At 42.0% G+C, this 26352-nt stretch overlaps 1 protein-coding gene across 1 annotated transcript in view; it reads left to right on the plus strand.

Moving 5' to 3' along the window:
- The first annotated feature begins 857 nt into the window (after positions 1 to 857).
- Positions 858 to 26352, plus strand: part of LOC124776681 (sodium-dependent nutrient amino acid transporter 1-like) — a 178045-nt gene continuing 152550 nt past the window's right edge. The window contains exon 1 of the mRNA XM_047251784.1: positions 858 to 956. The gene's annotated coding sequence lies outside the window, so the exon portion shown is untranslated. The remainder of the gene's footprint in view (positions 957 to 26352) is intronic.

Raw genomic sequence — 26352 nt, forward strand, 5'->3', positions numbered from 1 at the left:
TCCGAGGTGATAGTCCCTGCTGCTGTAAACGTCGTCGAACTGTTGCTGCAGATGGTTGTTGTCTTGCAAACGTCCCCATCTGTTGACTCAGGGATCGAGACGTGGCTGCATGATCCGTTACACCCACGCGGTTAAGATGCCTGTCATCTCGGCTGCTTGTGATACGAGGCCTTTGGGATCCAGCACGGCGTTCCGTATTACCCTCCTGAACCCACCGATTCCATATTCTGCTAACAGTTATTGGTTGTCGACCAACACGAGCAGCAGTGTCGCGATACGATAAACCGCAATCGCGATGGGCTACAATCCGACCTTTATCAAAGTCTGAAACGTGATGGTACGCATTTCTCCTCCTTACAAGAGGCATCACAACAACGTTTCACCAGGCAATCGGTTGGAAACTTGCCCCATGTCAGCTCGTTGTAGGTGTCGCCACCGGCGCCAACCTTGTGTGAATTCTCTGGAAAGCTAATCATTTGCATATCACAGAATCTTCTTTCTGTCTGTTAAATTTCGCGTCTGTAGCCAGTAGTGTAGGAGTATGGAAGTCGCATCAGCCCTATGCCCCCCAACCAACAACCCCAACGTACGCCACTGGATCCACTCCTGCACAGCTACCCCTCATAGCGTTACTGTTTCTGAATCAAGTGCAGGAGCCAAACGAAGTGGAACGGCCGTCTGTTGCGCCAGGGCCTCGGCGTGCTTGCGGCGAGTGCGCGTGCTTGCAGTTCCGGTGCGCGGCTCGCCCCACCCCGGCGCAGCGCAGACTTTCGCGCCGCCCTTGGTGGCCGGCGGCGTCCGGCGCCGCACTGCGCCGCTCGGGTGGACTCAGTGGAGTGCCGCAGTCGCCCGCCGCCAGCCGCCCGGCCCACCGCTCTGACCAACGCAGCCGCACCGCCGCGGCACAGTACCCACGCAGGGACTGGCGCGCGACGCCGCGCCGCTACCCGGCCACGGTGAGTGCTCGTCCCTCGCGGGGCTCCTCACAGTCGCTGCTGGAGGCGGTAACGACAAAGCGCACTGGCACCCTAAAACACGTAGCGGTACAACATTCTTAGCGAATGTACACCACCTTAAAATGGGAGAAACTGCTTTTAAATAGCCGGCCAGAGTGGCCTAGCGGTTCTAGGCGCTACAGTCTGGATCCGCGCGACTGCTACGGTCGCAGGTTCGAATCCTGCCTCGGGCATGGATGTGTGTGATGTCCTTAGGTTAGTTGGGTTTAAGTAGTTCTCAGTTCTAGGGCACTGATGACCTCAGAAATTAAGTCCCATAGTGCTCAGAGCCATTTTGCTTTTAAATAAACTTCACATACTAGAGAACGCTTCTTTTAAAAAACGTTTGAAATCATCACTCCTGCGAGTATTTGTAAAATCTGGCATCCTCAGTATTTTCGTTTCGTTCATCTCTTTTTACCCATTCCTAATCTCTACACATCAACTGCAGGTAATGCCTTCGATAATCTATTTTGCATATTGTAATCTTTGTCCACTCTTGAATTATTTTATCTCCTCCTTCACGTCCTTTCATAGACTGCTTTAATTCACTATTACTTCCAGTACCTGGTTTCCTCAGGTTCTGAAACTTCCTGGCAGATTAAAACTGTGTGCCGGACTGAGACTGGAACTCGGGACATTTGCCTTTCGACAGCAAGTGCTCTACCAACTGAGCTACCCAAGCGCGACTCACGCCCAATCCTCACAGCCGTACTTCTGCCAGTATCTCGCCTCATACCTTCCAGACTTCACAGAAGCTCTCCTGCGAACCTTGCAGAACTAGCACTTCTGAAAGAAAAGATACTGCGGAGGCATGGCTTAGCCACAGCCTGGGGGATGTTTCCAGAATGAGATTTCCACTCTGCAGCGGAGTGTGCGCTGATATGAAACTCAGGTTCTGGTTCTGCTTTTCGTCGTTTCGAATAGTTAACGCGAAGTAAGTGAAACTTCAGGTTGTTCTAGTGGTAAATCAGCTGATACGGAGATACTCTCTTTTGTGAGAGTTCCCTTAACGTTCCTTTAATTTATGACTGGCTGGCAGAATCAGTGCCATAGTACTTTCACTGTGTAAACAGCACCGTCAGGTTCTGTAGACCTTCGCAGTAACGTTACCGACTTTCCATCAGAGTCTGTAACGAATTTACTGCTAACTTGTGTTAACAGCCATATGTTAAACGTACCTATGCGTTGTAAATGGATATTCTTCTTCTTGTTTTACTTATCTTTAGTACCGTTTTAGTACCGCAGTCTGGCTTACCTGTCTCTCTCTCTCCCTCTCTCTCTCGTAAGCTACTGTGCTATGCGTTACGTTATACGAGCAATTCAATTCGTTGTAGATCGACATGTCATCAACATAACTCATCAATTCATTTGCATAAAGAATTGTTCGTAGGAAAGTGTATGGTGGAATGACGAGAAGGTCGGTACAAGGACTCACTGCAGTAGCATAAACAAATATAAAATGATAGGGGTAGAAAACAACTTTTTGTGCAAACACAATGGTTTATTAGTGATGTTTGGTTTAATGTATGATACGTTGCATTGTACTGTATGGAACTGGGGACCGAGAAGCGACGGAGAGGCTTCGTCCCCGCCGTAGTCCTCACTGGTACACAACCCCACAACAGGCTACAGCACTCCACTCACCGCATCCCCGCCCCACATCGAACCCAAGGTTATTTTTCGGTTCGGTCTCCAGTGGACGTATCACACCAGACCAGTGTATCGCCAACGTTCGCGAGGTAGAGTAATTATGGTGTACGCGTAGAAAGTGTTCGCGCAGCAATCGCCGACACCGTGTAACTGAGGAGGAGTAAGGGGAACCAGCCCGCATTCGCCGAGGCAGATGGAAAAGCGCCTTACACCATCCACAGACGGACCGACACACTGGACCTCGACAGTAATCCGCCGGGCGAATACGTGTTGGGGACCGGCGCGCCTTCCCGCCCGAAAACTGTGTTAGACCGCACGGCTAACCGGGCGGGCTGTTTATACGTTACTTTATGACCAAGGACAAAGCGATAAGGGGAATACGACGGCAGAATTATGGGTTGTTTCCTTCCTGAAACAGTTGAATGTTTGACAGTACTGCAGTAGAAGCTGGCTTCTTAAGAACGTTTGTGAACGATTGCATTGTGATAGTTCTAGCAGTATTGTATTCGAACATGTTGCTCTTCAGTAGTCTGTGACAAAAAATCGTTTATCGTTATTGGAGATACTGTATGTATCGGTATGCCAAAAAAGTTCGATGGATAGGCCTACAACTAAATCATTTTTGACCACATTTCTCGAGGAGAACAGCGTTTTGGCTAAAAATACTTTAAAAATGAACACACACAAAGTCTCGACTGCAGAAACATTTATTTTGATGTTAACCAGTTTTGGTCAGTTTTTGACCATCCTCAGGCCCTCATACCACGATGGTAGACGGTGGCGATGAATGGAGCGGGTGTTGTAACTCCACGAATGTCAGCTGCTAAAGGTTCGTGGAGTTAAAATACCCGCTCCATTCATCGCCACCGTCTACCATCGTGGTATGAGGGTCTGAGGATGGTCAAAAACTGACCAAAACTCATGATATGAGTGTCTGAAAATGCCCAAAAAACGACCGAAACCGGTTACCATCAAAATAAATGTTTTTGCGGTCGAGGCTGTTTGTGTGTCCATTTTTAAAGTACTTTTATTCAAACCGCTGTTCTCCTCGAGAAATGTTGTCAAAAATTATTGTGAACTGCCTTATGTATGGTTTTCCATCTCTTCTAGTTGTACCCGTCGAACGTTTTTGGCGTACCGATACATACAGTATCTCCATTTTTAAAGCAGTTCACAATATTACCTACTTCCGACTGTTGAATGCACGAGGAAAACCTGTTTTGTATGCTTCAGGGTTCTGAAAATGGTCTTCGGCGCGGGAAAACCTAGTGCCTACCGGAAAATTGCTCGAGGACATGCTCAATGTGAACGCGTTAAACTTTCATAACAGAACCACCAACAACCGCCGAAAGGAACGAAGGAAGGCAGTATGGTGTTAATTGTTCCATCTCGATGAGGTCATAAAGTCGGAAAACAGGATAGAAAAGGCAATCGGGGATGGACTCTCGAGGAGACACGATCTGCCATTGTTCTTAGAAGAGTTAGGGTGATTTGAACTTAATTCCATCCGAATTCGAGATCATTTCGCTAACTAGTACGTCGCTCGGACATAAAAGAACCAAATGCGTTGGCTTATGGGAGGCAATGTAAGCGACTCTGTGAGAATTGTTCCTTTTTGTAAGGTGTCGTGGTAGTAAATGACTGACATATCACGTTTCTGCTACCGTACGATGATCTGGACGTAGGATGTGCTTTAGCGCCACTGATGACTTGTTCCCTTGAGTTTTTACAGAAGCTAGGCATTGTGACGATCCTGACCCGGGGTTGTTGGACCACCTGGTGCAGCTCAGTGCGTTTCGCGCCAGAGCGGTGACCTGCGAGTCTGTGATGAAGATGAGATGAAATGAGTTGGCCAACACGAATACCGAAGCCCCAAGGGAAGAAATTCTCCGACGCGCCCGCGAATCGAATTCAGGACCGCGCCATACAAGGGCAGCAACGCTAGCCAACAGAACGTAACCTGTGGACATTAGACGTTGTAAAGCTTGCATGTTGAAGCGTACTCATATTACGTAGTCAGAATTGCCCAAGTGGCGATTATCTAGTCGATATTACAGGCGTCTCTACGTCTGCATCTACTTCACAAGCCATTGTGCATTGGGTGATGGAGTTTTGTCGCACGAATATTACCGATCTTCTGCCCTGTTTCATTCGCATTTGGAACAATGGATAACTGACTATATCTCGACGCACGCCATAATCTCTGTTTTACGATGGAAGCAATGTCGCACAGTACTCTTCGAATACCAATTACCTAAAATTATGCAGTAGGGTTTCATCAAAAAAACGCCGCCTCTTTTTAACGAAAATCCGAATTTTGTTCTGTCACTTTTCTGTTGGCTACATCGAACTATAAATGTACTGTGAGTGTATGAATTCACTTGATGTTTGCTTTCGTGCATCCTTGATGTTGTTGTTGTTGTTGTGGTCTTCAGTCCTGAGACTGGTTTGATGCAGCCCTCCATGCTACTCTATCCTGTGCAAGCTTTTTCATCTCCCAGTACCTACTGCAACCTACATCCTTCTGAATCTGCTTAGTGTATTCATCTCTTGGTCTCCCTCTACGATTTTTACCCTCCACGCTGCACTCCAATACTAAATTGGTGATCCCTTGATGCCTCAGAACATGTCCTACCAACCGATCCCTTCTTCTGGTCAAATTGTGCCACAAACTTCTCTTCTCCCCAATCCTATTCAATACTTCCTCATTAGTTATGTGATCTACCCATCTAATCTTCAGCATTCTTCTGTAGCACCACATTTCAAAAGCTTCTATTCTCTTCTTGTCCAAACTATTTATCGTCCATGTTTCACTTCCATACATGGCTACACTCCATACAAATACTTTCAGAAACGACTTCCTGACGCTTAAATCAATACTGGATGTTAACAAATTTCTCTTCTTCAGAAACGCTTTCCTTGCCATTGCCAGCCTACATTTTATATCCTTTCTACTTCGACCATCATCAGTTATTTTGCTCCCCAAATAGCAAAACTCCTTTACTACTTTAAGTGCCTCATTTCCTAATCTAATTCCCTCAGCATCACCCGACTTAATTAGACTACATTTCATTATCCTTGTTTTGCTTTTGTTGATGTTCATCTTATATCCTCCTTTCAAGACACTGTCCATTCCATTCAACTGCTCTTCCAAGTCCTTTGCTGTCTCTGACAGAATTACAATGTCATCGGCGAACCTCAAAGTTTTTATTTCTTCTCCATGTGGATAAGATCTCTAAACGCTTGAACAATCGTCTAGAATTGGCCACAGTAGCTCCTTGTATACAGTTTTCTGTACAGATGCACTGTGACTAAGTGTTCCATTACTACTACGTACGACTGATTTGGCATGTTTGCGTCATTTGTGTCAGTGTACGTATTTACCACTAATCATATTTATAGACTATTCCTTCGGTACCTGGAGGAACATAGACATATTAAGTACTGAAATACACAGTATTCAAGTTCCACACGCTGGCCACTGTGGCCGAGAGGTTCTAGGCGCTTCAGTGCGGAACCGCGCCTCTGATGCGGTCGCAGGTTTGAATCCTGCTTCGGGCAGGGATGTGTGTGATGTCCTTAGGTTGGCTAGGTTTAAGTGGTTCTAAGTCTAGGGGACTGTATATGGCCTCAGCTGTTAAGTCTCATAGTGCTTAGACCCATCTGAACCATGTTCTACAAAAATATTTATTTTATAGTTCGGCTTTTTAAGGCACCCTCAGACAACTTAATAGTAAACAGATAGTTCACACAAAATAAGCGACATTTTATCCAGTAGTGGAAATCAGTATAAAGGCATGGACCCTGCGAAAGTAATATACAATGTCTGAAGCATACATGTATCGTATTTGTTATGAAAGTAGTAGATACGTATAAGACATCAACAATCACGACGGAATTATATAGCTTCCTTCATAACACGAGTAATAAAATAAGGCGTTTGCATTTCCTGTGTGGAAATTAGTATAAAGGCACTCACTGTCCTGTTGTGTTAGTTCTTTGTCCAACCTCAGTTCTTCCCAATTATGTCAGAAATTCTCTACGGCACTGATTTTCTTATCGTTTGTACTTCTCACAGTAAAATTGTCGCCCATTCTTTCCCTATCATTCTTTTTCAGTTCACATAGGCCTCAAATTGCCTTGCATTGCGGTGCCTTGGAAGTATTCCCCAAAGGTTTTCCGCGGGTTTCAAATCCAGGCTAAGTTCAGACCAGCGCAAGACATTGATATCTTTCGAAAGCACTTTTTTGTTGTTGTGCAGAAACTTGCACGAATGTATTATCTTGTTGGAAAATTATATTGTCGTGCCCTAGGTCTTCATACATTGTAACCCATTCTGTCTCTAGCATCTCAGCGTATATTAAAGTTCGTTCTAGTATTCATCCAAGCAATGCGTGATTTACATTTGGTGCAGAATGTAGCCCAAATCGTAACACTTCCACCACCAAAACATCTGCTCATTCTTGACTGCCGCTCTGTTCTCAAATCATGCCAATCATACTGAAAATCATCCAGACCATCCAAATTAAACTTCTTCTTGTCACTGAGTCTCAATCTAGCCTATTATGTTTGGATGCTAGAGCAGGTTCCTGTAGTCGTTTCTTGAATGCAAAATGCTTTCATTTGACAAAATTTCTCGTACACGTCTGGCAGTTACTGGCGACTGCAAATCAGCAACAGGTTGAGAAGGATAACGTTTTGTAGCCTTTGCTTTGCGCAGAAACGATTTCGATGCCTCAGTTAATTTTCAGCTTTATCCACACTTTCCGTCTGTCTATATCGTGCGCCGAATTTTACGAAATAATAAATCAATGTACATGCAGGTTTCAACTTCTTGGCGTTTTGACGATTTTTGCTTTTTCAACATATGGTAAAAGTTTACCTCGTAGCTGCGTCACAATTGCGGCTTATGTACGCAATACGCACTATCCTACTTGCGGGAAGACTCGTACTCACACACCGCACAGAGCATTTACACCGAGTTCCAAAAAAATGGTTCAAATGGCTCTGAGCACTATGGGACTTAACATCTGAGGTCATCAGTCCCCTAGAACTTAGAACTACTTAAACCTAACTAACCTAAGGACATCACACATCCATGCCCGAGGCAGGATTCGAACGTGCTACCGTAGCGGTCGCGCAGCTCCAGACTGTAGCGCCTAGAACAGCTCGGCCACTCCGTCCGGCATACCGAGTTCCACCCTCTACCACCCGAACAGTTGTGTCTTGTCATATACTGTGCAACTGACTCAAATGCGATACCATTTGATTGCGTTTGTCAATATAGTGGATCTTACATTATTTGATATACACTGTGCGCAATATTCCAACTGGCAATGCTAATTTTCGTTCAAATATCCATGCTTTTATACTAATTTGTACTACTGTAGCTGTTTATAGCTATAGCTGTAGCTGATTAATTCTGCATACTTCATTTTTCAATACATAAAGTTAATCTTGTAATAGGGCATTGTTGATTCTTTCTCTTTGACATTGCATTTACCCACAGTAAAAAAAACCAGCCATTCATTACACCAAGTGAAAATATTTTCTAAGTCGCTCTGCATTTCTTTAGGATCATATTGCTCCGACAGCGTTCTGTGAACAGTGTAATAAAGCTGTTGACCCTGTCTGATAATTCGTTTACATATACTGAGAACATCAGTTACCTTGGGTATTTTCGTTTCTGTTGAATTTTGCTGTCTAGTATAACGTACTTGATGCAATTGTTCACATTTTCTTCGACCTAATATCAAATTGGGAAGTTAGGCGCTCGTTGAACACGACAATGCGGCTTGAATCTGGCCGAACTGATCACATTATTCTGTGCGTTGTTCACACTATAATATTTGAAAACTGACATTCCGCCTTTGCAGCCTTCCTATGCAGGCAATAGCCACGGACTTGTAGTCCTTCATTCAACACGCGATGATAGAAAAAGATCACGCTCGTATTCATAGGTTTTCAGGTACTTCGATTCAAGAAACAGCCATTGGCAATAACTTGTTGATAACAGTGGTTGGCAACGACTGTCCCGGATTGTAATAGCAGATGTCAAATTTCAGTTCAGTAATGAAGATTGATAGCTACCAACACAAAACATCACTTCAACACAAACTGGGCTACCTCCTCTCGCCGCATGTAACGTGGCACAGAGGTTAGCTTGGGTGTATAAACACCTACGTCAGACACACACTTAAGCATGTAAAAAAGGTCACGTCACCTCGTAGTTACGGTAAAATTTCGAACACTCTGAGGCAAGGCACGAGAATGTCGAGAAACACTTGAGCCAATAATCCTCGCTTTATATCACGGCATCGTTCATGCTGATTGTGAAGGTATTCTCTATTTAGGGCAAGGTCACATGCAGTGAAATAGGACCCCTGATATAATAACCACTACATTTCATTCGTGAACGGTACATGTATGTATTATCCAATCATATGACACCTAAACATTTCGCAGGCGACCTGTCCATTCATTTATACAATGAACCAACCTATCAGCACCGAAATGTATCAGAATCGGGAAACATATCACGAATATAAGGGCCCTTGTATTGGGACCTCTGACCCCAGTTCTATTGCGGCCGCCCGGGACACCACTATTGAAATTAGGGCAGCTTATGGCTCTGAGCACCATGGGACATAACAGCTCAGGTCATCAGTCCCCTAGAACTTAGAACTACTTAAACCTAACTAACCTAAGGACATCACATACATCCATGCCTGAGGCATCACACACATCCATGCTCGGTCACTGTGGCCGGATAGGGCAGCTTAGTCCTAGCTTCAAAAAACATCCGTCAGTAGTTGGCAGTTGAGTGGTCAAAGATCAGGATGTTCTCTCCAGCACGCACATGTTTCACGCGGCCCGTATCTTAGTTACGGTGCATAAATACAACGCTCTAATTAAATTTCTCACGAGCGTAGGCTTCATCGTCTAGAGAAGCCTGCAAAGATAAGAAGCAGAACATTATAGCATTCATTTATACGGCTTATTCACAGTAACTGCACTCCCCATTTCGCAGGAATTACTGAATGTTTGCGGATTTCACTGAACGCTCTATCGTTGTAGCGTGACTGTAGCAGTTACGGTGGTTATTCTTAGCGGCATTCCGGCACTTTCCCTCCAGTGCATGGTTCCAGTAGAAATGTGGTACTCCCACGTACACTCTGAAATACACTTTTACTAGTAGCCCATACTCTTGGCGCAACTGTTCCGCTTACTAAGTAAAAACATCGATTTCGCCAATGACTACTTTTCGTCCATCTTGGACATGCGAAAAGTTCATTTTGCCATGAGATCAACATTGGATCTACATGGCACATTCTCGTCTTTATTATTGGTGTGCAGATCTGTATAAAGAGTGCCAGGGTAATGATATATTTCTGGCATCACCGTGTATCACAAACTAAAACATAAAACCTCTAAGACTAATTACAGTTTGCTATTAATTTTAAGAGCTGTCTTTAATTAATTTGTGTGTTCTATAAGTTATAATACTTATTGGTTGATTTTACTAACTCGTAAACGATTTAAATAACGAGAGGAAAAAGTCCTCCCAGTAGATATTTACAGTGTACAAGACGTGGTTGTGTAGTGTCCTCGACAGTTTCGTACGAGATTCGTATTGGGCATTCGAAAGCTTGCCGTAGCTTATGGGGAGTTTCACATGCGGAAGAAGATGGTAGATCAGCGGTAAAAAGCTTAAAAAGGGAAGAAATCTGCTGAATTTAGACGGTGCACCAGATACCCGCTCCACTCAGGTGCAAAAAAAGAGAAATCGAAAGCACGGCAGTGCCGTTTTTCTCAGTCCGGAGGCCGTCCGTAGTGGCATTGTCCTGTAATTACGCAAGTTTCTCTCCACCTCTCCGTACGAAAGCGTCTTGGAAAACCGCAGTGTGTTCGGTGGAAGTTACCATCGAATAAGCAAAAGCCAAATGTTTACTTTAATCGCACTGTTGTCAAAGTAGGCTGCGGAAATCCTGTGGTACTGAATGGTAGAAACCTGACACCTCCTGGTGAAACAGACAGTCGAGTGCTGACTTACATTTCAGTTTAAGTTACAGAAATTTTATTATGCTACGTTGCTTACCCATGTGTAAGGCAATAGGGAATGAGATAATTTCTATTCTTTCGACGTTACTCGCGGTGGACAAATGACGGGGGATTCCTACAAGGAAGATGACAGCCATTTCCTTCGTGTTTCTCCCAGATCATTTGCTGCTTTCGGAAGCACTGCTGAACAAGGAAACGCGAATAGCACATGTTAAAGTGTGTAAACGGTGTAAGCGCCTCGACACAGTTCTCAAGGACTTAGATGCGTTAGCAACTAGACAACGATGCCGTATATATTCTGCTGCAAAGCAGTAGGTGACGAGCCGGGAAAGACATGTGATGTGAGACCAAATGGGACTGTGACCACGTCGAGGTGTCAGAATCGGCAGCGAGTAAACGAATTACGAAAGACCAAACGCACGTGACTAGAATCGCCAACAGCCTCGAAGGAGGCTCAAATCCACACAAGACGAAATGGGTACATATGACGTAGTTTTATTAATACTTCATGAATAATTATACTCTTAGTTTAGTGAGTGTATCGTTTTTTTCTATTTTTTAATGTAGTTGGGTTGGTTTGTTTGGGAGAGGAGATCAGACAGCGAGGTCATCGGTCTCATCGGGTTAGAAAAGGATGGGGAAGAATGTCGGCCGTGCCCTTTCAAAGGAACCATCCTGGCATTTGCCTGCAGCGATTTACGGAAATCACGGAAAACCTAAACCAGGATGGCCGGACGCGGGACTGAACCGTCGTCCTCCCGAATGTTTTAATGTAGTAGCAATATTGTTATTAGAGAGTTATATAAATGCTCGCAACTAGTCATCAAAACTGATGGTCGTTAATGTAAGTATAAACTATAGGTGAGTGTGTGATGACAAAAACCAAGAGCCAATTGAAAAAAAGGAAATCAAACAATTATTTCACTTTAGAAGTATTGCTCATGATTTCTAATGGCAACTTCAGTTATTAAATCTAAATAACTGTATCGGTTCAGTTCTCTCAGACCTCTGTATAAATTTCTGACAGCGTAATAATTTTTAAATACATGAAACGTGCACAATATAATGCAGTCAGTCAGTACTACGTATGACACGAATAGTATACATGAATATTAATTTTTGCGGAATGAAACAATGTTTAATCGTGAGAATGTTATCTTTATTTGTATAAGCACTAACTGAATGTGGATTAGCCGAGCGGTCTAGGGCGCTGCAATCATGGGCTGTGCGGCTGGTCCCGGCGGAGGTTCGAGTTCTCCCTCCGGCATGGGTGTGTGTTTGTCTTTAGGATAATTTAGATTAAGTAATGTGAAGCTTGGGGACTGATGACCTTTGTAGTTAAGTTCCATAAGATTTCACACACATTTGATTTTTTAACTGAATGTTTTTCTTTTTGTCTTCTTAGCTCGATTTTAATTTATTTTATTTCTTAGTCGAAGGTCGTCACTGAGAACATTTCGGCTCGCATTCTTTACCATATGATGACAGTATCCGTTCTTGGCGTCACAGGCATATCACGCGCAACGGTGTGATGCACATAGATCTCTGCACCAGATGCCAGCGATGTTCAGGGTGCGTTCATTTTGCTTGGCTTGAATATATGAATCTTTACTCGACGAATGGAAAATGTTTGAGGGATTTTTCACATCCCATATGGTACACCATTGTAGGAAGTTTCTTCCCAATCCCAGCGAACATGGGGTGGGTCTGTCGAACTTTCATATGTTCTTATTTACGAAGGGGGGTTGGTTGGGTTGTTTGGGGAAAGATACCGAACAGCTAGGTCATCGGTCTCATTGGATTGGGGGAAGGACGGGGTAGGAAGTCGGCCGAGCCCTTTCAAAGGAACCATCCCAGCATTTACCTGGAGCGATTTAGGGAAATCAGGGAAAACCTAAATCAGGATGGCCGGACGCGGGATTGAACCGTCGTCCTCCCGATGGCTGATGGCTCTGAGCACTATGGGACGTAACTTCTTAGGTCATCAGTCCCCTAGAACTTAGAACTACTTGAACCTAACTAACCTAAGGACATCACACACATCCATGCCCGAGGCAGGATTCGAACCTGCGACCGTAGCAGCCCCGCGGTTCCGGACTGCAGCGCCTAGAACCGCACGGCCACCGCGGCCGGCCGTCCTCCCAAATCCGAGTCCAGCGTGCTAACCACTGCGCCACCTCGCTCGTTACATTTACGAAGGAATTACCGTTTTAGGTACTTATATTACAACTAAGGCAGTCTCCTGAAGAACTGGGTCTGCATAGGCGAAGTGGACCGATTTTGAATTTTTGTAACAATAGTGCCTACAGAGAAAAATAATCGAGGCTGGTTTGATAACCAGTCAGCTTTTAGTCCCCGATTCAATCCAGAATTTCCTTAACTTTTGACAATGATTTACAATGTGAAAAAACGTCAAATTTCACCGTGGCACGGAGTCATTGTCAACTGTACGCTGTACAACTCTTTTTGCGAGACAGTTCACAATTTCTAAGATGCTAAAGGTTGCCACCTAATGAGTGCATGGCTCATGTCGCTGGTGCAGTATCAGGATGCTAAGGAGCGAAATTTTCCCATCTAGGGTGCGATTGTAATAATATGATTTTAGATTTAAATTTTCGAGTAATCATAAATAAACATCACAAAATACAACTTCTTTGGTGTTAAGAGTACATTTACGTCAGTTAATAGAGTAAATTCGTTCCATGACCTCTAGCGAAGATTAATGACAATTCTTCGTTTAATATAACAGAACAGCGACTTACAACACGTACGACTAGCTCTTACTGCTTTTGAAAAGCAGTGATTCAAGGCAGTGGATACGACTTGTTTTTTTCGTCTACAGTTTCACAGCAAGTGTTAAACGACGTCGATAATTTCTGGAGGTATTTATAGCCGTGAATGTCGTTTTCCTACACGTGTTCCTTCCCTTTAGAATTCCAGTACATCATTAGTCAAATGCTGCTTGGCAAGGCAGAGTGCTGTTTTCTTGAGTATGAGCTGTTGGGCAGTCCCCTTTTCCTGTTAGAGCCACGATCAGAATTCTTATCCAAAAGTTTGCAAAGTTTTCGTGAAACAGCGTAAATCAAAATGCTGATGGACACCTTCCGAACACTTTTATTTTGATGGAATAAAAAGTTCACTGCAGTTGCCAGTAATTTCTTAATTTATTGCACGACCGGTTTCGAAGCATGCAGGTGCCGCCAAATAATTATAGGAATGTAAACGTGCGACGGTCGGACTAGTCAGTCATGGGAGGTCACACTCATGGGGGTCACACCCACGTCAAACGCCGGCCGCTGTGGTCGAGCGGTTCTAGGCGCTTCAGTCTGGGACCGCACGACCGCTACGGTCGCAGGTTCGAATTCTGCCTAGGACATGGATGTGTGTGATGTCCTTAGGTTAGTTAGGTTTAAGTAATTCTAAGTTCTAGGGGACTGATGACCACAGCTGTCAAGTCCCATAGTGCTCAGAGCGACGTCAAACACAGTCGTGCTCTCCAAGCCGGCGCTGTGGCTGTCAGTCCTTTGTTTGATGTGGATATCACCCCCACTGACTGATTTGCCCGACAGCCAGACATTTCTGTTCTGATAATTACTTGATGCCACCTGAAGATGAAGCTTTATGCTTCGAAACCGGTCGTGCAATAAATTAAAAAATTACTAGCAACTGGCGCGGACTTTTTAGTCTATAAATATGTTTCTCAGTTGCGGATGTTCAAGTGATGAAATACTGTTAATTTTGCATGGAGTTCGATGCTGAGAACATAGCGAAATATTTTGGAATTTTTCATGTTTGCAAAAAAAAAAAAAAAAAAAAGATTGGCCATTGCAGTAAGTACACTGACTTCTGCAACTGCATCTACTACATCTCCGTAAGTCACCTTACGGTGTGTGGCGGAGGGCATTTCTGATACCACCGCCTTTTCCCCCTTCCCTATTCCTTTTACGGATGACGCGATGGAAGAACAGGTTTTTCACTTCAGTTACTGTCTGCAGTGATTTGTGCCTAGTAGTGTAGTCGAGCAATAGTGGATCTCTTCGCCTGCTTTCTGCAATAGTTTACATGTGTTTACGTTCAGGGTCATCTGTTAGTCAATCCAACAATCATCGATCCTCTGCAGCTCCTGCTGCAATTCGCTTAGGTCTCCTGACGTTGCGACATTCCTATAGAGAACAGCATCGTCTGCGAGCAGCGTCACGGTGTTTCCAACGTAATCCACTGGGTCAGTGGTCGTCAATCTGCGGCTCGTAGTTCTTAGCCGTGTTTTATAAACATGTGCATCTGGGCACTAACAGCCGAGTCCAAAAACGTCAACTAACTGTAAGAGATTCATAAGAGTGAAGTTTTCCTGATCAGAAACAAACAAAAGTACTCACAGAGAAATCAGTATTTTAAGATGTGCCTAATATTAATTTACTTTGCTCCATCCCGACATGAGCTAAGCGAAGATGGACGCTTACCACATGGGCAGAAGTTTAAGTAGCGTCGCTAGTGCAGGGTCAGAGGGTGTGAAAGGGGAATGTTTTTTTGTTTGTGTTCCGAGGCTGACAACTGATTGGCATATGTGTCTCGTACCAATCGGCTGCTTCAGACGGAAGTAACATGGATTCCTGCATGCGCATTGTAGAGACGACCGTCTTTAAATACGGCACATAATTGTAGCAAGGAATATGAAATGAAATTAAGACTGTTTTAACACTACGCAAGAAAAATGACATTCAAAATATTTAATAAACATTTTTGAAGTGTCTTACATAATGCACTTAAATATAAGTGCAATTACTGTAATGCACATACTGCCCGCAATTACCATCACTTGCAAGGCCGTGAAAATTTCGGTAGACTGCCGATTCCGACACATGTACATTTTCTCCAGTGTCTGGATACGAAACCACGTATTTGCACGGGGTCAATCGGGTTTCGTTACGTTACGAGGGACATGCAGTGTAACGGTAACACCGACCACTTTAAACGGCAATCGATGCTAACGTTATACCTCTGCGAGCAATTTTTGAGAAGTTGTGACCGTGGTATAACCTAATGGAAACAGAGCAATCAAACTGGAATTCTTTTCCGAAACACTCCAACAGAGTATAACTAACAGTAAACAAGTGGATCAGGGAACAGATGTTCTCCAAGCACAAAAGCAAGTTGTAACATCACATATTAGTATCGGTCGTCAGCCTGATTAAGGCATTGTCAAGCATTATAATAAATCAGAAGGCAGTGCTGGGGCTACCCTAACCTTCCTCGACACACACCCTAAACTCTTTCTTTATATCTGTTCACACTACGACACAGTGACCTAACCTTGCAGATAAATGTACTGCTAACTTGGAAGTCAGACAAACAAATAGCCAATGAGGTAGCAAACAGTAACATATGCCTCTCAACAACACATACCTCAAATTAACTAGATGCAGCAGTTTACAGAACCAACACACTTGAAACTAGAAGCAATACTAAACAGGAAAGAGCATGAAATGATTCTGATTTAAATCAGGCAGTCTGTTAATGATCATCCTCTATAACTCCTTTGCTTACTGCAGGGTCTCCCAGCCTGTGCCTTAACCAACTTGCATTAGAATAGCTAACACGATATATTTCTTTCTTATCTCGGTTTAAAGCAATTAAACAGAATGAAAATCTAACTACACTGGCTCTGAAAGAGCTTTTGCATTGCTTCATTAACTAACTTGCCTAGTGTATGAGGACCCTTAAAATTTCATGGTTTGAAGAACCATGCTCATCAACAATACTACAACAGTATGTATGAGAAATCGTAAGTATTCTTATCATTAATACTTAATTAAGTAAAGCTCAACAAACTATAACTCTTTAAATAACAAATGTGCTTTGATTAGCAATCTTTTAACCTAGGAAAAGTATATTTGGCTGTGCAAATGCCAACACAACATTAAATTCAAGTTCAACCACTTTCTTATGAAATGAACACTGATACAACTTCGTAATTCTGATCAAAATGCATAAATGAAACAATTAATAATCTTTTTCATTTCAGATTAACTTTAGCATTTTGAGGCAGTTTTTCAAATACGGCACATTATTTACGGAAATGACTGCAGGTTGGTCTATGCGCTGGATGTGGAGTATTTCTTAAACTATAGAACTAAACTTTAAACACTATACTCCACACATTAGAAAGCAATCATAACTATTTTCACAGCTGCCGAATAAGTCTTTCCATAATAAATTAGAACACTCGGGATTAAATTCACTAGGATAGGACTCCTGTCCAGGTTAGTGATATGGGGCAACGGCCTTGGCGTAGTGGATACGTCAGATCCCGTGAGATCACCAAAGTTAAGCGCTGTCGGGCGTGGTCGGCACTTGGATGAGTGACCATCCCGGCCGCCGTGCGCTGTTGCCATTTTTGGGAGTGCACTCAGCCTCGTGATGCCAATTGAGGAGCTACTCAACCGAATAGTAGCGGCTTCAGTCAATAATGCCACCGTATCGGCCGGGAGAGCGGTGTGGTGACCCCACGCCCCTCCTCTTCGCATCCTCCTCTGAGGATGTCACGGCGGTCGGATGGTCCCGGTATGCCACTCCTGGCCTGAAGACGGAGTGCTTTTTGTGATATGGAATAGTGACAGGTGTAAGACAGAGTTTTATTATTAAAATCAACCAAATTTCACAAATACCTGGTCCATTTACAGAGCACCAAATATAAACAATTTAGTGGAAGTCTGCTGTCACTGGGTGCGTAATTTGCAGCTTGGCGGCGATTCAGTCATGTCAATACTGTTGGCCTCGCCCTATTTCTGATCTTCTTGGCGTCGGAATTATATTTTTATAGGGCCAAAAATCATGCAATGATAATATTATCACCTAATACAACATCCGAGGTCCATGAAAACTGCTCTCAAGCTCTTCTAGTCTCAAAATACCAAGAATATGAGCCACAATGATCCGCTACTGCTAGCATGATGTTAACCATGGCGCTGATCAACCCAGACTCCTGGTCACTTGCACGCCAACCACATCTTTTCCACTCCGCCAGCCTACTTCCGTAGATGGTTTCTTCAACTTTTCTTTTATTTATTATAGACAAAAAGGAATGGCTATAAGAGAAGACACTACACACCCCGGTAGCCAGTGCAAAGTAGCAATGTCCGAAAAGCTTTCTTTCAAACGGTATCACACAAAAAATTACGCTGTGTGAAAACAAATGTAACAATACATAAATGTAATCCAGAAGACGAAATGTGAGGTCTTCATAAAATGTGCATGGGGGCTTATTTTAATATATATAATTGAAAATGATTTTAGTAGCTGTCTGTCCGATTACGTAAGTCTCGTAATCGGTTGGCCCTGACTAGTATTATTACGCTATCTGACTGCAACAAACAATGTAAGAAAATTTTCGTAAACACAGTTAATTAATTAAGTCCCCAGCAACTAAAAAACCTACAAAATCCAAGCACAAATGTAACTGTTCTGTATGTGGGAGTGTGACTCAACGTATGCATCTGGCACGGTTCTTTTCCAACAAGACAAGAATTTTTAAATACCAACTATACAGACGTGACAAAAGAAAATTAGAAAACTATAATTACGCAAGAAAACCAGAATTCCACTCTAATCCAAGAACACAAGCCAGATGCTTTGTTGACTGAACCTGTAGTGACACATTATTTCAGATAGACAATTAATAAAAAAAAAAACATTATAAATTTTACCTTCATATATATTGACGAAATGCACTCATTACAATAACATCTGCTATCTCTCCCATCAAATAACTGCATAAAACAAGGAACAACACTCTTTACTACAACATCTTACTCCGACTTCACGACAATCACGAGCTCTTAACACACACTGTGCTCTCTACTAGCACTGACTGCCACGAACTCTCAACAACCACTGACACTATGAACTCTAACACGCACTGTGGAGGCGGCTTAATAGTACTCTTTGGCGCACTCTCTGGCGCAGTGGCACAGTGTAGCCACCTTTCATATGCCCCTCCTCCACAGGCCAGAATTTGATGGTATTTTTGCCAGCATTGGTGGTGAAAATACCACCAAATTCGTCCAGAAAAATACAGACAAAATAAAAGATAATATTAATACCTAAATATAACATAATTAGTTAAAATTTTTTGGCTTTGCACTGACCTTTTACTAACCTAATATATGAAATACAGTAAGCAATACAACTTCTTTTCATGCATGTGACTTTACATAATAGTTTACACAATATACAAAAAATCAGTTTATACAAAAGTTCACATAAAATGTTTTCAATGATTAGTTTGTACAAAAAAAAGACACTAACAGGTGACATCTTTTCAGTAGAAGCAGTCCATCAGTTGCACCCAGTAAAGTTTAGCAGGTACACCCAGCAACAAGTAACATTAGTTCAGTAGAAGCAGTTCATCAGAAGCACCCAGCAATGTTGAGTAGGTGCAGACAGCAACAAGTGACTTCATTTCAGTAGAAACAGTTCATCAGTTGCACCCAGCAATGTTGAGTTGGTGCAGACAGCAAGAAGTGACATCATTTCAGTAGAAACAGTTCATCAATTGCACCCAGCAATGTTGAGAGCAGGTGCAGACACCAACAAGTGACGTCATTCAGTAGAAGCAGTTCCATCTGTGGCACCCAGTAATATTGAGTAGGTGCAGACAGCAACAAGTGACTTCATTTCAGTAAAAACAGTTCATCAGTTGCACCCAGCAATGTTGAGCAGGTGCAGACAGCAACAAGTGACTTCATTTCAGTAAAAACAGTTCATCAGTTGCACCCAGCAATGTTGAGTAGGCGCAGACAGCAACGAGTGACTTCATTTCAGTAAAAACAGTTCATCAGTTGCACCCAGCAATGTTGAGTAGGTGCAGACAGCAAGAAGTGACATCATTTCAGTAGAAACGGTTCATCAATTGCACCCAGCAATGTTGAGAGCAGGTGCAGACACCAACAAGTGACGTCATTCAGTAGAAGCAGTTCCATCTGTGGCACCCAGTAATATTGAGTAGGTGCAGACAGCAACAAGTGACTTCATTTCAGTAAAAACAGTTCATCAGTTGCACCCAGCAATGTTGAGCAGGTGCAGACAGCAACAAGTGACTTCATTTCAGTAAAAACAGTTCATCAGTTGCACCCAGCAATGTTGAGTAGGCGCAGACAGCAACGAGTGACTTCATTTCAGTAAAAACAGTTCATCAGTTGCACCCAGCAATGTTGAGTAGGTGCAGACAGCAACGAGTGACATTATTTCAGTAGAAGCAGTCCATTAGTGGCATCAGCAATGTTGATCAGATGCAGACAGCAACCAGTGACACCATTTCAGTAGGAGTAGTCCATCATTTGCACCCAGCAATGTTGAGCAGGTGCCGACAGCAACAAGTGACATTATTTCAGTAGAAGCAGTCCATCATTAGCACCCAGCAATGTTGAGCAGGTGCAGATAGCAAAAAGTCACATCTCTCAGCAGAAGCAATTCCATCAAATTCACTAGCACTGATCACTCTGTTCATCAGCAGAAATTAAACACGACCAAATGTCACACATCATGTTGAAAAGTGCAGGTAACAGTTCAGAATATTTATCTTCACTAATCAGACAGTTCAGGCATGAACAATAGTTTGAATGCACATACAAATGCTTTTACAGTAAGATACAAATCATAACAAACACACAAATGATGTCAGATAATTGTCCTATTAACTATTACAATACACAAATACCAGTAAACCTATAATATTCATGGGTGTCAGTGCAAGCCACTACCAACAAATAAAATAATATTTAGGAGATAGGTGGGTAGGATTAGGAAAGGAAAACACACAAAACACACTCACTCATCTCTCATCCACATTAGTGCTACTGTGTAACTGAATAGTGTTAATTGTGTAAATGTAATTCTGTCAAAATCTGATGTTCATCATGTGTATCAACTAGTACTGGCAGCAATGTATAACAGTCAATAATAGTTAGTCAACGTCATAGTCATCATGTCAAGACCAATGTTTGCCAAGCCAGATCAAATGTACTGTTGCTGAACAACTGTCAGTGAGCCACGATATGCAATTACTTCCTCTCTCCAAAAAAAAGTATATACTGCTTATTGATTTAACAAAGTGTGTATAGACAATCTTCCTTCTATTTTAGTGTTCTAGTCTGCTATCTTCATCCTCCTTGTTCCATAAGACCAACAAAAAAAAAATATGCTCCTCACTTACTTTACCTCTTATACACCAAAACTCCAATAATCATACCTCAATAATACCTCTTCAATACGTCTTATCATTAATATCATTTACCTTACCTCTTGTCCACAAAAACTCCAATAATCATACCTCAATAATACGTCGATAAATATAAACCTCAGCACCAATATCATTTCACTTCCATAACAACTCAACTTCATATAATCTCTATACCTCAATAATACGTCGATAAATATAAACCTCAGCACCAATATCATCTCACTTCCATCACAACTCTTTCCTCTAGTCAGTCTCCTCGAACAAGTACAGATAAAATCCTAATGCAACTTCAAGTCAGCATCCCATACAATCCGAAGACACATTGTCAACACACAACCGCTGTGTAATCCATCTGACCCAAATTTTCTACTCATTATAAATTATAAGATACATTTTGGTTCCTTGTCCATCATTAAATAAAAGAAATGCATACCTGACCTCTAACAGACTTAGTTCGAATAACTCTCAGTAATTAAGTACGATTACGGAGTGTGAATGATCATAATATTTCACAGTGTGTACACCACTTCAAGAATCATGGCAAACAGAAGCAAACATGTGGAGTATTTTTTGTGTCAAGTGTCACTTCCTATTTCAATTGCTCACGAAAATGCAGTGTAATAACTGTTAATGGTCTAAACCTAGTTTTGGTCTGTCATGTCGTTAGCCTCCTTCCTATTAGCATAAATTTATACAGCTTCCATAAAACCTCCAGCTCATGTGACTTCTATGACTTTCTTGTACTAATGTCGTTCGTCGAATTATAGCAGTTAATTTTCTTATCTTAAAAATATATGGCACTGAGCGTAAGCAAAACTTGCAATAGCGAGTAAATATACCAGTAGAGAACAAAATGTCAACAAGTGGATGCAGCACAATTCCTACAACGAGGCTCTGCCAACCGAACAATCTATAATTAATACCACAGTGTAACCTAAACTCTATGTTTATACACAGTATATCAGCATTTCTATATACCAAATTAAAGAGCAGTTATGGCAACAAAACAGAAATGTGTGAATATGTAATCCATGCAAAAAGCAGCAAACATATATCTTACGTAATAAACAAGTCATTAGCATCATATCAGCATAAGCAACAAGTGGATGCAGCACAATTCCTACAACGAGGCTCTGCCAAGCGAACAATCTATAATTAATACAGTAGTGTGACCTAAACTCTATGTTTATACACAGTATATCAGCATTTCTATACACCAAATTAAAGAGCAGTTATGGCAACAAAACAGAAATGTGTAAATATGTAATCCATACGCATAGCAGTAAACATATATCTTACGTAATAAACAAGTCATTAGCATCATATCAGCATAAGCAAATAAATGTTCATATGTCATCCTAATAAATAAACATGAAGGCGCAAGCAGATAAATCACAAAGTATAACTTACATACCTAAACACATCAGCACAATAAATCAGGTTACAATTATAATTCAAATAAATAAGCACAGCAGGCACATAATTAAAAAAAAAATGACATCAGTGAAAAAGCAGTGTAGCCAAGCGATGTATAATATATACAAGTCACAACCCAGTTCATTAATAATCATTGTCAAAATCAGTTAACGTACGCAAGCACGTCGCTTCACAAGTAAATCCATAGAACATGAAATTAGCACAAAGTATGAATCACGTAATCGCGAGCAGCAAATTACGTCTAAAGTACGTACCAGCAACTAAAAAACCTACAAAATCCAAGCACAAATGTAACTGTTCTGTATGTGGGAGTGTGACTCAACGTATGCATCTGGCACGGTTCTTTTCCAACAAGACAAGAATTTTTAAATACCAACTATACAGACGTGACAAAAGAAAATTAGAAAACTATAATTACGCAAGAAAACCAGAATTCCACTCTAATCCAAGAACACAAGCCAGATGCTTTGTTGACTGAACCTGTAGTGACACATTATTTCAGATAGACAATTAATAAAAAAAAAAACATTATAAATTTTACCTTCATATATATTGACGAAATGCACTCATTACAATAACATCTGCTATCTCTCCCATCAAATAACTGCATAAAACAAGGAACAACACTCTTTACTACAACATCTTACTCCGACTTCACGACAATCACGAGCTCTTAACACACACTGTGCTCTCTACTAGCACTGACTGCCACGAACTCTCAACAACCACTGACACTATGAACTCTAACACGCACTGTGGAGGCGGCTTAATAGTACTCTTTGGCGCACTCTCTGGCGCAGTGGCACAGTGTAGCCACCTTTCAAATGATAGTATTGCAGTTGAGTGTTGGCCAGTGTTGTTAATAAAAAGAAATAGTCAAAAACCATAAAAACGGAACGGAAAGGTTTATGTGGCTATCATCCGGTCACAAAGACAATGCAAACAACACATCACCGAGGGTAGCAGCAATCTGAAACTGAGATCGACACGAAGTGTTCCGAATGGAGCCAGCTTTTAACGATCAGTACGTGGGGACTGGCGGCCCATTTAATATTAGCTAGTCTGCTGGGGACTTATAACATACTAATGTATGTAGGTTACCAATCAACAGTAAAATCAATACATATGCAGCCCAAGGTACCATTCCAAGATGTCAGCATTGACGTTTGCGCAAAAACGTTTGACGTCCACTGCATTAGATCATTAATATAAATTATAAATACTAGCGTCACTGTAATACTCCCTTGGAATACTCCCGAAATTACCTTTACATCTGTCGATTTTGATCAGCTAAAACGGATGTATTGAGTTCCATCTGCAAGGAAGTCCCATAACCAATGACAAATCTTGTCACACACTCGGTGAGCGCGGGACGGTATGAAGAGGCTTCCTAAAGTCAAGGAACACGGCATCAGCCTGAGCGTCTGTGTTACGGCGTTCTAGATCTTACGGACCAACACAGCCAGCTGAGTTTTGCTACATATCTCTTTTTCTGACTCCATGTTGACTTTTATAAGATAAGATTTTAGTTTTCCAAAATGTGTGAGTACAAGATATGTCCTATGATTCTATAAAACATTCTACAGCGATGCTGTGACCATGCGCGTCTGCGCGATGACACTTCTAAAAACAAGAATGACCTACTTTATTTCCTAATCGTTAAGTACCCTTCGTTGATCCAGTGGCTTACGATAAACGACTTGGGAAGAGAATGTCCGTGTTTAACGATCGTTCCGAACCTGTTTGGAATTTGAAAAAAGCGTCATATTACCTACCTGAGCTGTTGGTAAATTTCTTTATTTACAACCTAGTTTCAGTCGTCTGACAATCATCAGGTTCATAAAAGTGTTCACAGCATCATTCAGGTGAAGTATAAAATCATTAACGCCAGGTGATAAAACCACGAATTACACACATCATTTCGTAATATAAATCACATTCTCAATCTATAAAAACTGTGTTAGGTAGTGTACTTATTCATGTTAAAATCATCATCGGCGTTAAACACTGTGAACAGATTCATATAAAACATAGGCGACTGAGTGCATATATTACCTAGCACAGTTTTTGTAGATTGGCGATGTAATTTAAATTAAGAGATGATAACAGTCGATAACGAATTGTTTCTTCACTTGGCGTTAATTGTTTTATACTTCACTTAACCTGAAGCTGTGAATACTTTTATGAACCTGATGATGGTCAGACGACTGAAACTTGTTATGTAAACAAAGGAATTTACCAGCAGCTCAAGGCGGTAATATGAGGTTTTTTAAATATATAAGAACTGTGAAGCGCCACCTCCTGAAAATGTTTGGAATCATTTGGGGGAAACCCAGATAAATGTAAATCAGAACGACCAGGTCGGCATCAAACCTTACTCTCCGGGACACGACTCTATTATCGAACCACCGCGCCACCCCACAAGGAAACATTTTCGTCAAGAGTCTGACACTAAGATGTTGCACAAAATCAGAACAGTGTGGCCACTGTCACACAAAACAGTTTCAGTCAGAGGTACAATAATGTCGTGTAGGCAGTGTTAACTAGGAAGTGTCAGAATTATTAATGGTGGTTCAATTTCGACTGATAAAACTACATTAATGCAGACGCAGATGCATTGGAAATAAACATGCAAGGATCTAAGCACATATCCCTGAACAGAAGAGGATGTACAGTGCACCGAAGAGCGTTGTTCAAATCTCTGACCGGCCATCGTATTCAAGAGTTTCCGTAGTTTCCCTACAGAACAAAATTGTCATTATGATAGCTTAAACAACACCACGGTCGATTTTTTGTCGCATCCTTGTCCAGTCCGATTTTGACGGTCATATCATATGACCTCTCCGTTGTGGGAACTCTATACGTGCTTTCTTAGCAACCTTAGTGAAGTCAGAGACACACCTTCTTGCTTTATTTGCGACACGGAGCTGCTGTTTCCGCATTGCGGCCTTGTATTGCAGCCGGTGCAGACCGCTCGTGCCACGATGTCCTTGTCCTGAGAGAGAAGGTGTTACGCTAATGATACCTTTGTCAAAGGAGAACATTTTAACAACACTGTGCTCACTCTCTTTCCTCCTTGGATCGATGCTTCGATGGATCTGGAACTAATCGGAAAATAAAATGACCTCGGTATCTGCCTTACCATCCTTTCCCTTCCACTAGCTAGGCAGTTATTTATACTGCATTTTTTTCTGACGCTATAAATTTTTCTGTTTCTCTGTGGTCACTAATGCCTAAATTACGAGTTAAATTCTAGATTTTAAAAATGCTTTGTTGACAGTATATGTACGTTATCCTTGGTACTTCTAGATACAATTGGCCATTAAAGTACTTCCTCCCTTCATGTTTTTCGGTGATCGTTCTTGTGACTGGTTTGATGCGAACCAGTACGGCGGCTTATCCTCTGCCAACCTTCTTTTCTAGTGTTCCTATAGTCCATGATTCACTTTCTACAATGCTGTGCTGTAAACACACATTCTCAATTGGAAATTTGTGGTAAGTTCCATGGGACCAAACTGCTAAGGTCATCGGTCCCTAGGCTGACACACTACTTAATCTAACTTAAACTAACTTACACTAAGGACAACACTCACACCCATGCCCAAGCGAGGACTCGAACCTCCGACGGGGGCAGCTGACACATTTTCAGAAATTTCTCCCTTAAGCTAAGGCCTTTATAATACTTGTAGACTTATTTTGCCGAAGAACGCTGTCATTCTACGTGCTAGTAATTTTGCTCCAGAGGGATAAGAATTCCTTCACTATGCCAATGTCCTGGTCCCCAGTTTTAATGTTAAGGTTATCGCTAATCTCGTTTCTGCTACTCCTTGTTACTGCCATGTTCGGTTTACTCGGAAACCATATTCTGTGCTCATTAGACTATTCATTCCAGTCATGGTTCCTGTAATCCTTTCTCACTTCCACTTGGGATGATAATGTCATTCATAAATCTTTTCACTGATATCCTCT

This window comes from Schistocerca piceifrons, chromosome 2 (genome assembly GCF_021461385.2).
Source record: "Schistocerca piceifrons isolate TAMUIC-IGC-003096 chromosome 2, iqSchPice1.1, whole genome shotgun sequence".
Taxonomy (NCBI): Eukaryota; Metazoa; Arthropoda; class Insecta; order Orthoptera; family Acrididae; genus Schistocerca; species Schistocerca piceifrons.